The 14,289-nt window shown below is 42.8% G+C and overlaps 1 protein-coding gene across 5 annotated transcripts in view; it reads right to left on the reverse strand.

The window, feature by feature from the left end:
- The window catches only part of LOC100983469 (carboxyl-terminal PDZ ligand of neuronal nitric oxide synthase protein), a 312,534-nt gene that overhangs the window by 234,562 nt on the left and 63,683 nt on the right, over positions 1–14,289 (reverse strand). The gene's annotated exons all lie outside the window — the stretch shown is intronic.

Here is a 14,289-nt window from a genome sequence, read left to right on the forward strand (position 1 = left end):
TTCCTCCTTCCTTCCTTCTCATTCATGCAAAGAAAATCACTAATCTAAATACCTAGAAATTAGCTTAACCAAAGAAGTGAAAGATCTCTACAATAAAAACTACAAAACATTAATGAAAGAAATTGAAGAGGACACAAAATAATGGAAAGATAACCCATGTTCATGGATTGGAAGAATCACTATTGTTAAAGTGTCTGTACTATACAATCCCTATCAAAATACCAATGACATCCTCCACAAAAATAGAAAAAACAATCCTAAAATTTATATGGAGCCATAAAAGACCCAGAATAGCTAAAGTTATCCTGAGCAAAAAGAAAACAGCTGAAGGAATCACATTACCTGACTTCAAATTAGGCTATAGAACAAAACATGTAACCAGGTACATGCTACAGAACATGTACATGTACGTGCTACAGAACATGTAACCAAAACAGCATGGTACTGGCATAAAAACAGACACATAGACCAATGGAACAGAATGGGGAACCCGGAAACAAATCCATACATCTACTGTGAATTCATTTTTAACAAAGATGCCAAGAACATACATTGGGGAAAGAATAGTCTCTTCAATAAATGGTGCTGGGAAAACTGGATATCCATATGTAGAAGAATAAAACTGGACTCCTATCTCTCACCATATACAAAAATCAAAACAAAATGAACTAAAGACTTAAAACTAAGACCTCACACTATGAAACTGTTAAAAGAAAACATTGGGGAAACTCTCCAGGACATTGGACTGGGCAAAGATTTCTTGAGTAATACCCCATGAGCACAGGCAACCAAAGCAAAAATAGACAAATGGGATCACATCAAGTTGAAAAAGTTTCTGCACAGCAAAGGAAACAATCAACAAAGTGAAGAGACAATCCACAGGATGGGAGAAAAAATCTGCAAACTTCCTATCTGACAAGGGATTAATAACCAGAATATATAAGAAGCCCAAACAACTCTGTAGGAAAAAAATCTAATAATCTGATTTAAATATGGGTGAAAGATCTGACTAGACATTTCTCAAAAGAAAACACACAAATGGGAAACAGGTACATAAAAAGGTGCTCAACATCATTATCAGAGAAATGCAAATCAAAACTACAATGAGATATCTTTCACCCCAGTTAAAATGACTTTTATCCAAAAGACAGGCAATAATAAATGCTGGCAAGGATGTGGAGAAAAAAGAACCCTCGTATACTATCAATGGGAATGTAAATTAGTACAACCACTATGGAGAACAGTTTGGAGGTTCCTCAAAAAACTAAAACTAGAACTACAACATGATCCAACAATCCCATTGCTAGGATACCCAAAAGAAAGGAAATCAGTATATTGGTGAGATATCTGCACTCCCAGATTATTGCAGCACTATTCACAATAGCCAAGATTTAGAAACAGCCTAAGTGTCCCTCAAAAGACAAATGGATAAAGAAAATGCAGTAAAATGGAATACTATTCAGCCATGAAAAAGAATGAGATCCTGTCATCTGCAATAACACAGATAAAAATGGAGGTTAGTGAAATAAGCCAGGCACAGAAAGACAAACTTCACATGTTTTCACTTATTTGTGGGAGCTAAAAGTTAAAACAATTCAGCTCATGGAAAGAGAGAGTAGAACAATGGTTACCAGTAGGTGGGAAGGGTAGTTGCAGCAGGGAGGGAAGGATGGTTAATGAGTACAAAAATATAATTAGGTAAAATGAGTAAGATCTAGTATTTGATACCACAATAGGATGACTATAGTCAACAATAACTTATTGTACATTTAAAAATAACAGAAAGAATGTAATTGGATTATCTGTAACACAAAGAAAGGATATATGCTTAAGGTGATGGATACCCCATGTACCCTGATGTGATTATTATGCATTGCATGCCGGTATCAAAATATCTCATGTGCCCCCATAAACCTATACACCTATTATGTACCCACAAAAATTGAAAATAAATTTTTTAAAATAAAATAAATTACAAACAAGAATCACTAATCTGCCTTTTTGAGAATGTGTCTGGAATAAATAACCTGTTTTCGCTATAGCTGCACCTTAGGGTCATCCAGAGAGATGAAAACGATATACAAAGCAGGATTCAGGTCTGCATCTCCTAGACAAAAGCTAAACATCCACTCTAATAACATGAATCAAGAGCAGAACTACAATGCCAGGGAAGCAAAGGGTCAGAAAGTCTACTGCACAGGGCAAAACCAGAGGGTGTGGTATGTGAATACTTTCTTTACACATATGACACCACAACAAAGAGTACCTTGATAACTAATCATTACCACCTCCACAACTAACTTCTGTCTGTCCCTGAGTCTTCATCTTGAGCAAAGTGTAAGACACCATCTAAGACCAGACACACTTGCTGGAGGGTGGCCCTTCTAACTGCTCAACTTCAAGCAATTCTGCAGTAAACTGAACTCAGGCAGCACCCTCCCACTCTTGACTGGAAGGTTAGCTCAGCAGGTAGATGAAGTTCAGGCCTAGGAGCCAACAACCTTCAGATATCCGGGCTCTGTCAATTCCTACAGGGGTCAGGCAAAACCAATTCCCTGCCTTCAGTCAAAGACTGATACACTGGTGGCAGTTGATCACTTTGAAACAGCACTCCTTTTATCTGCCTCTCCTGCAGGATGCAGGCTCCCACACGTTCCTAGGGCAATGGAGCTAGGTTGGCCTGATGCCTGGGAATTGGAGGAATATATTTCAAAATGGAAACTCATCCTTTTTCCCCTCCTTCTCCCATGTCATGTTCCTCCTCTAGCCTTCCTCATCCTGATTAGCAGCCCCCAGGAAATCCACCAGTTTTTCAAGCATGAAACTTGAGAGTCATCCCTGAATGTGCTTCTCCCTTACCCAACACAGCTAATCAGTGATCAGGACCTCCCAATTCTCTCCCCTCTACCTCTCTGTCTACACTGCCATTACCTGATCCCAGAAAATCTTCCTCTCTCACTTTGTCTATACAATGGCCTCCTTACTGGTTTCTCCACTACCCACATGGCCCTCTGCAAACCATTCTCCATGAAGCTGCCAGAGTGATCTCTTTACAAAGCAAATTGGGTCATCTTATTCCCTTCTTTAAGAACCTCCCACACTTGCTTCCATTTGCTCAAAGATGGCAATCAAAATCCTCAGCATGGCCTACATAGCCACATGGTCCAGCTTCATCTCACACCGGTGGCCTTGCCAATTATTCAGAAATTCCTCAATCACACCATATCTTCTCACATTCAAGGGCATCTACACATGTTCCTCCCTGTGCACAGAACACTCTTCTACCCACTCGTCCCCTAATCTTCCAACATTCGTGATCCTGTAGATTTCTGCTTAATCTCTGCTTCCCCTTTGTTTACCCCCAGGGTAGGTGAGATACCCTTAGAGAGGACTCCCATACCTCCATGCAATTCTCCTGTCTAGAACACACAGCTAAAACATGCTTTAGTCATCACTAGCTGACCGTGCCTCCCACAGGTCCAGGTACACAGGAGATGCTCAAAATACATTTGACTGAGTGGAATCCTCCAAAAATGAACACAGATTCACCCCAAGTGCCCATGGGAGAATCTCCCCTCTGAGGAGCATCCTGAGTCCTGGATTCTGCCTGGTGTTCCGGCATCTGAGGCATCAGCCTGCTCCTTCCAGCCCTCCATTACACTCTGTATAGTCCCACAGCAAAACTTACTTGACTTTTATCCAGGTACTTCAATTGGACCTAAGCCAGATGCTTTTACAGTAGCACATGCAATTCCTGGTTTACCAAGAGGGGTGGTATGTTAAACCTTCCTGCTGGTGGATTTTTAATCACCTAGCCTTCTGTAAGACTTCTGTAGCATTCCTGCATCCCCCCCTTCCAGGAATCCCTGCTGTGAGACATCAAACAGGGCCTCTATTCAGAACATTGACCACTGAGCTTAAGGGGAAATAAGGTAAAGGAGTTTAAAAATACCAGGGCCTACTTCTTTTTCATTAACATCTAGAAAGAAAAAAACTATACAGAAGATGCAAACTGTATAGGTAATCAAGATATGGGATTATCTGTATCTGTTCTATCTTATCTTCCAGATAAGCAGGAGCTAACTGCAAATAAAGTTAACTGAAAGACTTCAAATTTTTTTATAAGTTTCTGGACAACCTCAGCCTCAGTACTAAGTTAATATTTCATAAAGTGCTTTCACTTTCTGGCTTCCACCCTATTTTCTGGAGATTAACTTCTGAAGACACGAATCAACTCTACTGTTGTGGCCCCTGGTACACGAATCATAATGTGAAAAGCAGCAAGACAGAAAGCTCAAAACATTCACCAATGTAATTGCCATCCATAGACTTGTTAGACTTTCTGCCATCACCATCACCTTCTTCTGGAAACTCCTTTTATTCACAAGGTTTATGTCAGATGCTTCCAGAGACAAGGGAAAAATGTATTTATCTTTTTTTTTTTTTTTTTTTTTTTTGAGACGGAGTCTCGCTCTGTCGCCCAGGCTGGAGTGCAGTGGCGCGATCTCAGAGGCTCACTGCAACCTCTGCCTCCTGGGTTCACTCCATTCTCCTGCCTCAGCCTCCAGAGTAGCTGGGACTACAGGCGCCCACCACCCCGCCTGGCTAATTTTTTGTATTTTTCATAGAGACAGGGTTTCACCATGTTAGCCAGGATGGTCTCAATCTCCTGACCTCGTGATCCGCCTGCCTCAGCCTCCCAAAGTGCTAGGATTACAGGCATGAGCCACGGCACCCGGCCTTGTATTTATCAATCAAAAATAAATGCATCAGATTATTCTGCTTCTGATAAAGTTGGAGTAGCTAGTATCAGACTAAGCCTCCCACAAGTAACAAATAGGAACTCTGAACAAGATAGAAAAAATAGCTCTGCATAGAACGCAGGACACAAAAAGTGAACCACAATATAAACTGTGAATGTTAGTTCATAATAATGTATCAATATTGGCTTATCAATTGTAACTAATGTACTATACTAATGTAAGATGTTAATAATAAGGAAATTGGGAAGGAAGGGAATATATGAGAACTCTGGCCTTGCCTCTCAATTTTTCTCTTAACCTAAAACTTCTCTAAAAAATAAAGTCTATTGTTTAAGATAATAATAGTAACTTTGAAAGCCCTGGAAAGAGACAAAAAACAGGCAGAGATTATGAGAAGTCAAGCTTTGAAAGAAGGGAACTGCTCTTGGTGAGGCTTGGGTGTGGGGCATCTCGTCTGGCAGCACAACCCCACAGGCACAGTGCAGGCTGGCTGGAGCTCAGGCAGAAAAGCTCACTCTGACACCCTGGGGAGTTGGATACCAGAGACGGGACAGACAGAGGAGCTTAAAAGAGAGGGCAGGCAGGAGGGAGTCACAGAGGGGAAGCCTCCAAAATCATGTGTAAACCCCAGCCAGGTCTTCAGGACCCCCAACTGTGCATGTGCTCAGGAAACTCCAAGGAAGCCAGCAGAAGGGGACAGTTGGAAAAACAAGAAAATCAAGTGGAGATTTTAATTGCTCCCCACCTCAGAGGAGGCAGATTTAGGATTTATGACCAGCCAAGTTAACTATCATTAAGAACAAGAAAACATGCTTCAGAAGAGGCTAGCAGAATCTTCTGCTATGGGTCTGTATAAGCCCCACTGACTAGCTAGCGCAGGCAAGGCCACAGGAAAGGACAGGGCCCCCAGAAATAGGCATAACGTAAAGGTCCCTGCCTCTGCTGCACTCCCAGCTCTCATCTCCTCTCTGAAGCTGCTCAGTTCTACAGCCTCAGCACACAGGATACAACATGTGAGTTTCAGGGGTAACTCCCTTCTTTTACAGAGGACAGTGAGGCCCAAAGCAGTTAGCAGATGGCAGAGAAGGGGCTCAGTCTCCCTCAAGCTCCTGGCTTCTAGTCTAGGACCCCTGCATTCTTCCAAACTCTCTCCCTTGGGGGTCCCAAATGCAGTCTGGTCTCCCTGTCTACCTCCTCATATCCCGCTGGTCTCCTGGTCATACTGTGTCCTCTCTCCAAAACACACACAAGCAGAAAGAAATCTGATACCCTGGTCGTGCCTAGAAACCCCCAGCTGAGATTGCCCATCTGAGTTAGTCCCTGAACCTATCCTCTGTACTGATAGCTTCCAGAAACAGAGAACCAAAGGAGCTTTCCAAAGGACTGTCCAAAGGGAAAGCCCTTCCCTGCCTGCAGAAACTGCTCTTGTGCACAGCTGAGCGTCCTGCTGAGCGGGATTATGAATGTGACCAGGGTGAAAGTTCTCGCCTCATTTAGCATGGAACAAAGCAGCATTAACTGCAGCAGCAGGAGCGGCCCCAGATTCCAGGGCACACACTCAGCCAGTGACCTCCTACTAAATACTCTGGGGGAGGGGAGGAAAAAGAGAAAAGTTGCGTCAGGGTATCCCACTCCCCACTTGTGAGGCTTGCTCGGGGCTCTCCAGGTGCTAGGGTGTAAGGGACGTGGGGATAGGGACTCAAAGCGCCCATGTGGACATTTAGCAGCATCCTTGCTCTCAACTGCAATCAAGAGAGAAGCCTCAGTGCCAACCCCCCCACCCACCCCTCACATACACCAGAAAAGCTTCCAAAATGCTTGAAATGCAGCTGCACACCACGTCTTCATTTATTTGTAGTCTAAGAGGAATGAGGCACTTATATTTCTTCCTCTCTCTCCCAGCCCATCTGAAAAAGGAAGCACTATTTGAAGGCCATCTGATGCAACTGTGTCACTATTGATCAGTAGCTCAGCAGGGGCCGATGAATGTGCCGGAGATCACAGCAGAATCCTTCCTGCTCCTCAACATTAAGGGGCTGGGTGCAAAATGATTGTGATGACTTGTCTTTATGCTAATGCCATGCAATTCTCTAAAAGGGACAGAGGGTAAGACAGAACGATCCAACCAGCGTGCCCATGGGGAGGCTGTGTCTTTCAGTTCTTTTAGTCTCCATTAGCAAAAGCTTAGATGGGTTGGCCTGATTATTTCTATTATGAGGATCTGAGGGGTACAGCAAAGAGGAGAGAAAAAAAGCAGGAAGACAGAGAAACTGTTCTGGCCTTTCAACTATCAGCTCCTGAATAAAAGCTTCAGCTTGGTGATTAAAATCTCTGGCTCGTGTCACAGAGGCAGGTGTGAGGCAGAGGCCGGGCTGTACCCTGGGCCAGCAGCACTTTCTGCCAAGCCTACCTGGGATGCTGACTTGGCCAGCAGGTTATTTTCTCCTAGGGAAAAGAAAAGAAAAGAAAAGAAAAGAAAAGAAAAGAAAAGAAAAGAAAAGAAAAGAAAGTCCAACACATGGTGTGAGGCAAAGGGATACACTAACAAAGGCTGTATGATCATTAAAATCATCACCTGTATCAGGTAAACCAGGAATGGATAGGTGAACAAAGAACACCAGAAAACCAATAAGGAAGTCAGATCCAATGACAGAGTTTAAGTGACCTCAAATGTGATTTGATCTAACACTTCATTTTATAGAAGGGAAAATCAAGGCTCAGAGAAAGAATGAAAATGTAGCTTGTGAGTGGCAGAATCAGAACCAGTGTAGGACTCCCTACCCTGTACCACCATGCTAATACTTCAGTAGGAAATAAGTAATCAGGATGAACATAAGCCAATGCCCCAGCAAGGGCTGGTTCACTACATTAAACTCAACTTGAGCTAGATGAGGATGCCTGTGTATGGACACCCAAATGGTCAGAAGGTCAAAAACACATCAGTGAAAAATGGTGGGGCACCAAGACTTACAAGGAATGGACGGGGATCCCTATTTGGTTCATCTGAATGACTTTGGGAATGGAATTAAAGGCACATAAATAAAAATGGTGCCATGACACCGAAGGAGGGAAATGGTCATCCAACTACTGGAGAACAGTAAACTGAAGAAATGAGAAGGCTGTCAGATGACAATAGAGAGAGATCCCTTATTCTTCACATGAAGAACGAAAGCACTCAGCTTTGCGCAGCACCAGCATCCTACACCTCCTAAATTCTAAGTACTTAAACTCACCAAGCCTCTGTTTCATTCATGAAATGTACCTAGTATCTGTACTACCTACATGTCAGGGTTGTCATAAGAATCAAAATTAGATGGGCCAGACACGATGGCTCACTCCTGAAATCCCAGCACTTTGAGAGGCCGAGGTGGGGAGATCACTTGAGCCCAAGAGTACAAGACCAGCCTAGGCAACATAGGAAGATCCTATCTCTATAAAAAATAAAAATGAAAAAATTTAGCCAGGTGTGGTGGTACACGCTTGTAGTACCAGCTAATCAGGAGGCCATGGTGGGAGGATCGCTTGAGCCCCGGAGGTCAAGGCTACAGTAGGCCATGATTGCACCACTGCAAATCAAAATTAGATAATGCAGATCAAAGTTTTATAGTTTAGAAAATATTATAAAATCATAAGGAGATAATATTCTTTGTATTATCATGTTCTTGCTTTGTGAGCCAAGAAGATCCTGACGGTACAGAATTTGTAGCTTTACCATAATAGCCTCCTTGAATTCTCATAGACTAATAACTGTACACAGAGTGAGGTGATCTAAAATGCCAGAGTAAATGGAAGGGCAGAATCAAGAAATTAGTCTCAACAGAATCAAAGAGGAGTGAAGACGGAAGCGGTGAATGGCACAAGCAGAGTGTTACCAGTGACCAGACCACAGAGACAACTGGCAAACACCCCCACCTGCCACCCCTCATCAGGGAATGGCTAACTATGACATTGCTCACAGAACCTCATGGGATGGGCTCAGTTTGAGGTAAACACCCTGTCACATTTGCCTCCTGACTGAGCAAGTTGCGACCAGGAAAAGCCTTCCTGGAGTTGGGAATGTGGGGTCTGCAGTGCAGTCATTAATCATTTGTCAGCCTCACTGCTGAACGAAACCCCACAAATGAGTAAAATTTCCAGATAACTGGCATGTTCCCCACTTAAATATAAAGTTTTCTATATTTTAAACTCTCTTGATTAGAAATCTCTCTAAAATATATTCCACGCTGTCCTAACAATCGAGTCTCTATAAGCCAGAATAACCTTTACATACATCACTTAACGTGTAAGTTACAAGTCAGCAACGACCCTGCAAGGAATGGCTCCAGACTACTATTAATACTACACCTTTTGAGTCCTTGAAGCTGATTTTTAGGATTTTTCTAAAACTTCCTACACTGTTAGCAGAAAGAAAGATGACAATATGCTACACATGCTTTTGCCTTTAGCAATGCCTGTCCTCAAATCCTCAAGGAAGTACTAGTAAGACAAATTCGGCAACATACAAAAAGGATCATACACAATGATCAAGTAGAATGTACACCAAGAATAAAAGGTTAGTTCAACATATGACCATATGTTCATCTCAACAGACAAAAAAAAACCCACATTTGACAAAATCCAATACCCTTTCATACCCTTTCATGATTTAAACACACACACACGCAGAAACACACGCACACCAAATTATGGATAGAAAGGAACTTCCTCAAACTAATAAAGGGCTTCTACAAAAACCCACGTCCTATTTAATGGTGAAAGACTGAATGTTTTTCCTTTAAGATCAGGAACGAGATAAGGATGTCCACTCTTGTCATTCTATCCATCTTCCTTACAGAGCCACTGTAAAGATTAAATAAAATAATACATATGAAGTGATTGGCATTTAGATCTTCTGTCAGCTCTACATCTAAGTTACTTCTCCCTGTTATACCTGGTTCCACTTATCAGAGTTGTGAGTTAATATCTGTTTCTTAGATTAACTGTGTCTCTCCAAACTAGACTGCATTGGTAGCTCCAAGGTATAACTGTTGTTGTCACCACTGTATCCTGAGCGCCCAGTACAAAGCTTGGCCCACCAAACAAATGAATGGACAAATGATAGCTTTTCCTGTTTTTAAGCAAGAAATTTTAAGATGTTTTCTAGTTCTTTACCTGCCTTCAGGCAGTCCCACTCCTCCTGCACTATAAAGACTCCATCATATTACCCAACTTCCTATGGTGATCCACCCAACAGTCCTCATAGCAGAGGAATTAATCATTCTCATTAACATCGGCAGCAGCATCACAAAACAGCAACTATTTTTGCAATGATTTTTCAGATAAGGTAATCCAAGTAAGCTAAAGGGAAGTAGAAAGTCTGAGAAATTAAGTCCCGGCATTAGTTCCTCTAACCAAAAGGTGGAAAGAAAGAGAGCAAGAAAAGCCACAAAATAATCAGAGAAGTCAAAGAGAAAAGAGTACACAAGGGCGACCAGTGAAAGGGGACGGAGGTGAGGGGCACACATGGATGTTGAGGACAGATTTTCCCAGAAACAAAGAGGGAAGAGAGACATCAGCACTAGAAAGTAGCTCCAAGATCTTTTGGCCCCACATCTTGTTTTACTCCAACAAGGCAGGACTGACTAATGTTCAATGATCAGGAGTCTTGCTCAAGGTCACTAAGTTACAGAATCAAAGTGAGAGAGGCTATGACCCAGGTATCCTGGCTTCAAAGCCAATGCTCTAAAAATAAAAATATATATTAGAATCACATGAAAAGTCTCATTGGTTCCAATTCCAGCTGCACCACTTTCTAGCTGCTCTATGAATTTGAGCCATCTGGTCAACCTCCCAGCACCTCAGCTTCATCATTTATGAAGTGAAATTTTGCAAGATTACCAGTGTGATTAAATGAGACCATGTAGGGAAAGCACCTAGTATTTCACATTGAAGCTCCATTCCTTTTTTAAAAATTACAGAACACTTTCTATTTGCCAAAGATAAGGAGGCAAGAATAAAAGAGACTGTAAACAAACAACCTACAGAATGGTAGTAAATATTTGCAAACTTTGCATCCGACAAAGGCTTAATAACTTAAATCAAAAAGCAAAAAAACAAATCCAGTAAAAAGTAGGCAAAGAACATGAATAGACACTTCTCAAAAGAAGGCATACACAAGGCCAACAAATGTAAAAAAATGCTCATCATCACTAGAGAAATGCGAATCGAAACCACAGTGAGATACCATCTCACACCAATCAGAATGGCTTTTGTTAAAAAGTCAAAAAATTACGGATGTCAGCCAGGTTGTGGAGAAAAGGGCGTGCTTCTATACTGTTGGTGGGAATATAAATTAGTCCAGCTACGGTGGAGAAGTCTGGAGATTTCTCAAATAACTAAGAGCTGAACTACCATTTGACCCAGCAATCCCATTACTGGTTATATACCCAAAGGAAAATAAATCATTCTACCAAAAAAGATATATGCACTCATATGTTCATTGCAGCATTATTCACAATAGCAAAGGCATGGAATCAATCCAGGTGTCCATCGACAGTGAACTGGATAAAGAAAATGTGCTACATATGCACCACAGAATGCTACACAGTGAAAAAAAGAAAGAAATCATGTCCTTTGAAGCAATGTGAATGCAGATGGAGGCCATTTTCCTAAGGGAATTAACACAGGAGCAGAAAACCAACTATTGTAGGTTCTCACTTATAAATGGGAGCTAAACATTGGGTATACCCATGTAACAGACCTGCACGTGTGCCCTTGATTCTAATAATATATATAGAGATTAACCACACTCTGTCCTAGCAAATAAATGATTGTCTGGAGGACCTTGAATGAATACAAAAGGAACCAGGGAATAAAAAAGGAAGTAGTCGTGGATGAGAACAGAGGGCCTGCAGGCAAAGGTCTTCTCTGGGACACAGAGAAATGCTTTAGAAAACAAAATTAAGACTGCAGGCCGGGTGCGGTGGCTCACACCTGTAAACCCAGCACTAGGGGAGGCTGAGGCAGGTGGGTCACTTGAGGCTAGGGGTTCAAGACCAGCCTGGCCAAGATGGCAAAACCTTGTCTCTACTGAAAATACAAAAAATTAGCTGCGTGTGGTGGTGCACACCTGTAATCTCAGCTATTCAGGAGGCTGAGGCATGAGAATCACTTGAACTAGGGAGGCAGAGGTTGCAGTGAGTCGAGATCACACACTGCCCTCCAGCCTGGGCGACAAAGTAAGACTGCCTCAAAAGAAAAAAAAAAAAGTAAGATGGCAACTCTGGCTGAGAAACTGAACCTGAAATCACACGGCTTGCCTCCCATTCTGAGAGATGCCAATGAAACACAGCAAGGGTTCAGATTTGTCTGACAAAAGCTATTTTTAAAGAGAAACCAATATTTTAATAAAGATTGTTTTGTGGCAAAAGATTCAAATTACATACCACAGAGCTAAACAAACATCCCTGACAGAAATCCCTGTTCTTCCTACAGAGGGTTATTCCACTGCACCAGTGGCGTCATCTCCCTTTCTCCTCCTCTCGTAACAAAGCCTTTTCAACACTCCCTCCATATATCCCATTCAACAAAGCAAAATTCTGGAAGTGAGCCTCTGAGAAAGCATCCATTGTTCCTCCAGCACTGAGATCTGTGGACATCCTGTCATCAGTCCTTTCCCATTCACAGGCTATCTGTAAGCCCCTGATAGATAGTGTCTAGGCTTGTATCTGGAATGGACAGCAGGGTAGAGCTCCCACCCACAAAAACAAACAGGAAGCAAGCCACAGGGCCACATTGGCTTCCAACCCAGAGACCCCTGCAATCCTTCAGCACCAAACAGAAACACAGTGTCTTGGTGGTTAGAGCCTTGTGGTCTTCAACCACCTCATCCCTGGAGTTCTGGGATATCCCAAGAAAATAACAACTAAGGAGGGAATGAGGTCAAAACCCGGGATGGGCTAAGAGGTAGACACTAGGGCAGAGTGAAATACAACATGCCCCAAGCCAGAGCCCTCATCCACAAGGGAGCCTTCTGCCAGATGCTTACCTATTATGAGGTTTGTTACTCAGGTGTAAGAAGCAAGGGCAAGGGCAGTAGAGGTGGAGGTCAACCAGGAAGCATCTGCAAGTATAGTTAGGTTGACCAACCATCCCAGTTTGCCTGGCACTGCCCTGGTTTTAGCAGTGAAAGTCCCACATCCCAGGAATCCCTGGCCCTGTGTGAACCCCTGCTCTGGCTAACTGCCCTAGGTGCAGTGTCCCTTCCCCTTCCTCGAGAATGATTTCACTAGCAAGACAGTAAAACACCCCTGGCACACCAGGGGTGCCACAGGTGCTGCCTGTAGCCTTGCCAGCTAAGCACATGACCTCTCTTAGAGAAGGGCTTTCTCAATGCCTTGGCTCCTAAGTGAAGTCATGGAAAAGTAAGGAAGAAACGGGTGCTGAAAAACCAAGCTCAGTCCTTCTGGATGGCCCCCAGACAGACAGGACCCTAGGCCTCTGGCTCTAGCTTGCCAGGGTCACAGAGATGTTCTTCAAAAACTGGCACTTGGCCTCACCAGCTTCTCCCTCCACTATCTATCCAGGATGGATCTGGGGAACCAAATGAATAAAATTAAATGCTATGCAAGGGTATAACACAACAATTATTAATAACCTCATATTAATTTCAATGTATGTATTTTTATACAAATTCTAAAAACTGCAAACTCCTCCCACCCATCTCCACAAAGTCTTATCCTCTTGGGCCACTCTGCCCACATTTACAAAACCAAGCCAAAGGGAAACCACGTATCCCACCATCACCACCGCCCCACTGCACAACAGAAACTTAGACTAACTGCAGTCTCCTAAGAGACCTTGAGCAAGGACCACTGGGCTATGCTTTTTTCTGAAAACCTGACTCACAGAAACTATGGGAGAATAAATGATTATGATTGCTTTAAGCTGTTAGGTTTTGAGGCAATTGGCTACCAATACACTGTGCATATCTGCTACACCAACTAGAGTTATTTACCAAATCAACAGATTATGCATTTTTTAAAAAAGGTGTCAATGTATCCTGTTTCCTGGGGTTACATTTAACATTTAATGTGAGGTACTGACAGTGGCTTCACTGACCACACCAGCACCCCCTCTTACCCACCTAGTATTCTCTCACAGACCCATATATGCTTACATACACACTCCAAGCCAATCACCACTTGCTTGCTTTCTGTTAAGGAGGTTGCTCTGTCTGTGGATTCCTAAGTGGCTATGTAGGAAGGATAGCAATATGAGCAGCCACAAGAGAAATGCCCGTCTAGGTATACAGCAACACAGCGAGACCCAATTACATGTGTGTGTGTATGCATGTGCATAACTGAAGGCTCAAGGGAGACCCTGAGCAACCACACGGGAGAGAAGGCATGAGTTTTTTCATCCGTCAGACAGCAGAATGAGGAACAGGCAACTGAACAAGAAGAAGATGGATTTTGAAATCAAGCAGAGAAAGGGCAGAAAAAGATCCTCACATACAGATTTTTGAAAAGAAAAACAGAGCTCTGAG

This window comes from Pan paniscus, chromosome 1 (genome assembly GCF_029289425.2).
Source record: "Pan paniscus chromosome 1, NHGRI_mPanPan1-v2.0_pri, whole genome shotgun sequence".
NCBI lineage: Eukaryota > Metazoa > Chordata > Mammalia > Primates > Hominidae > Pan > Pan paniscus.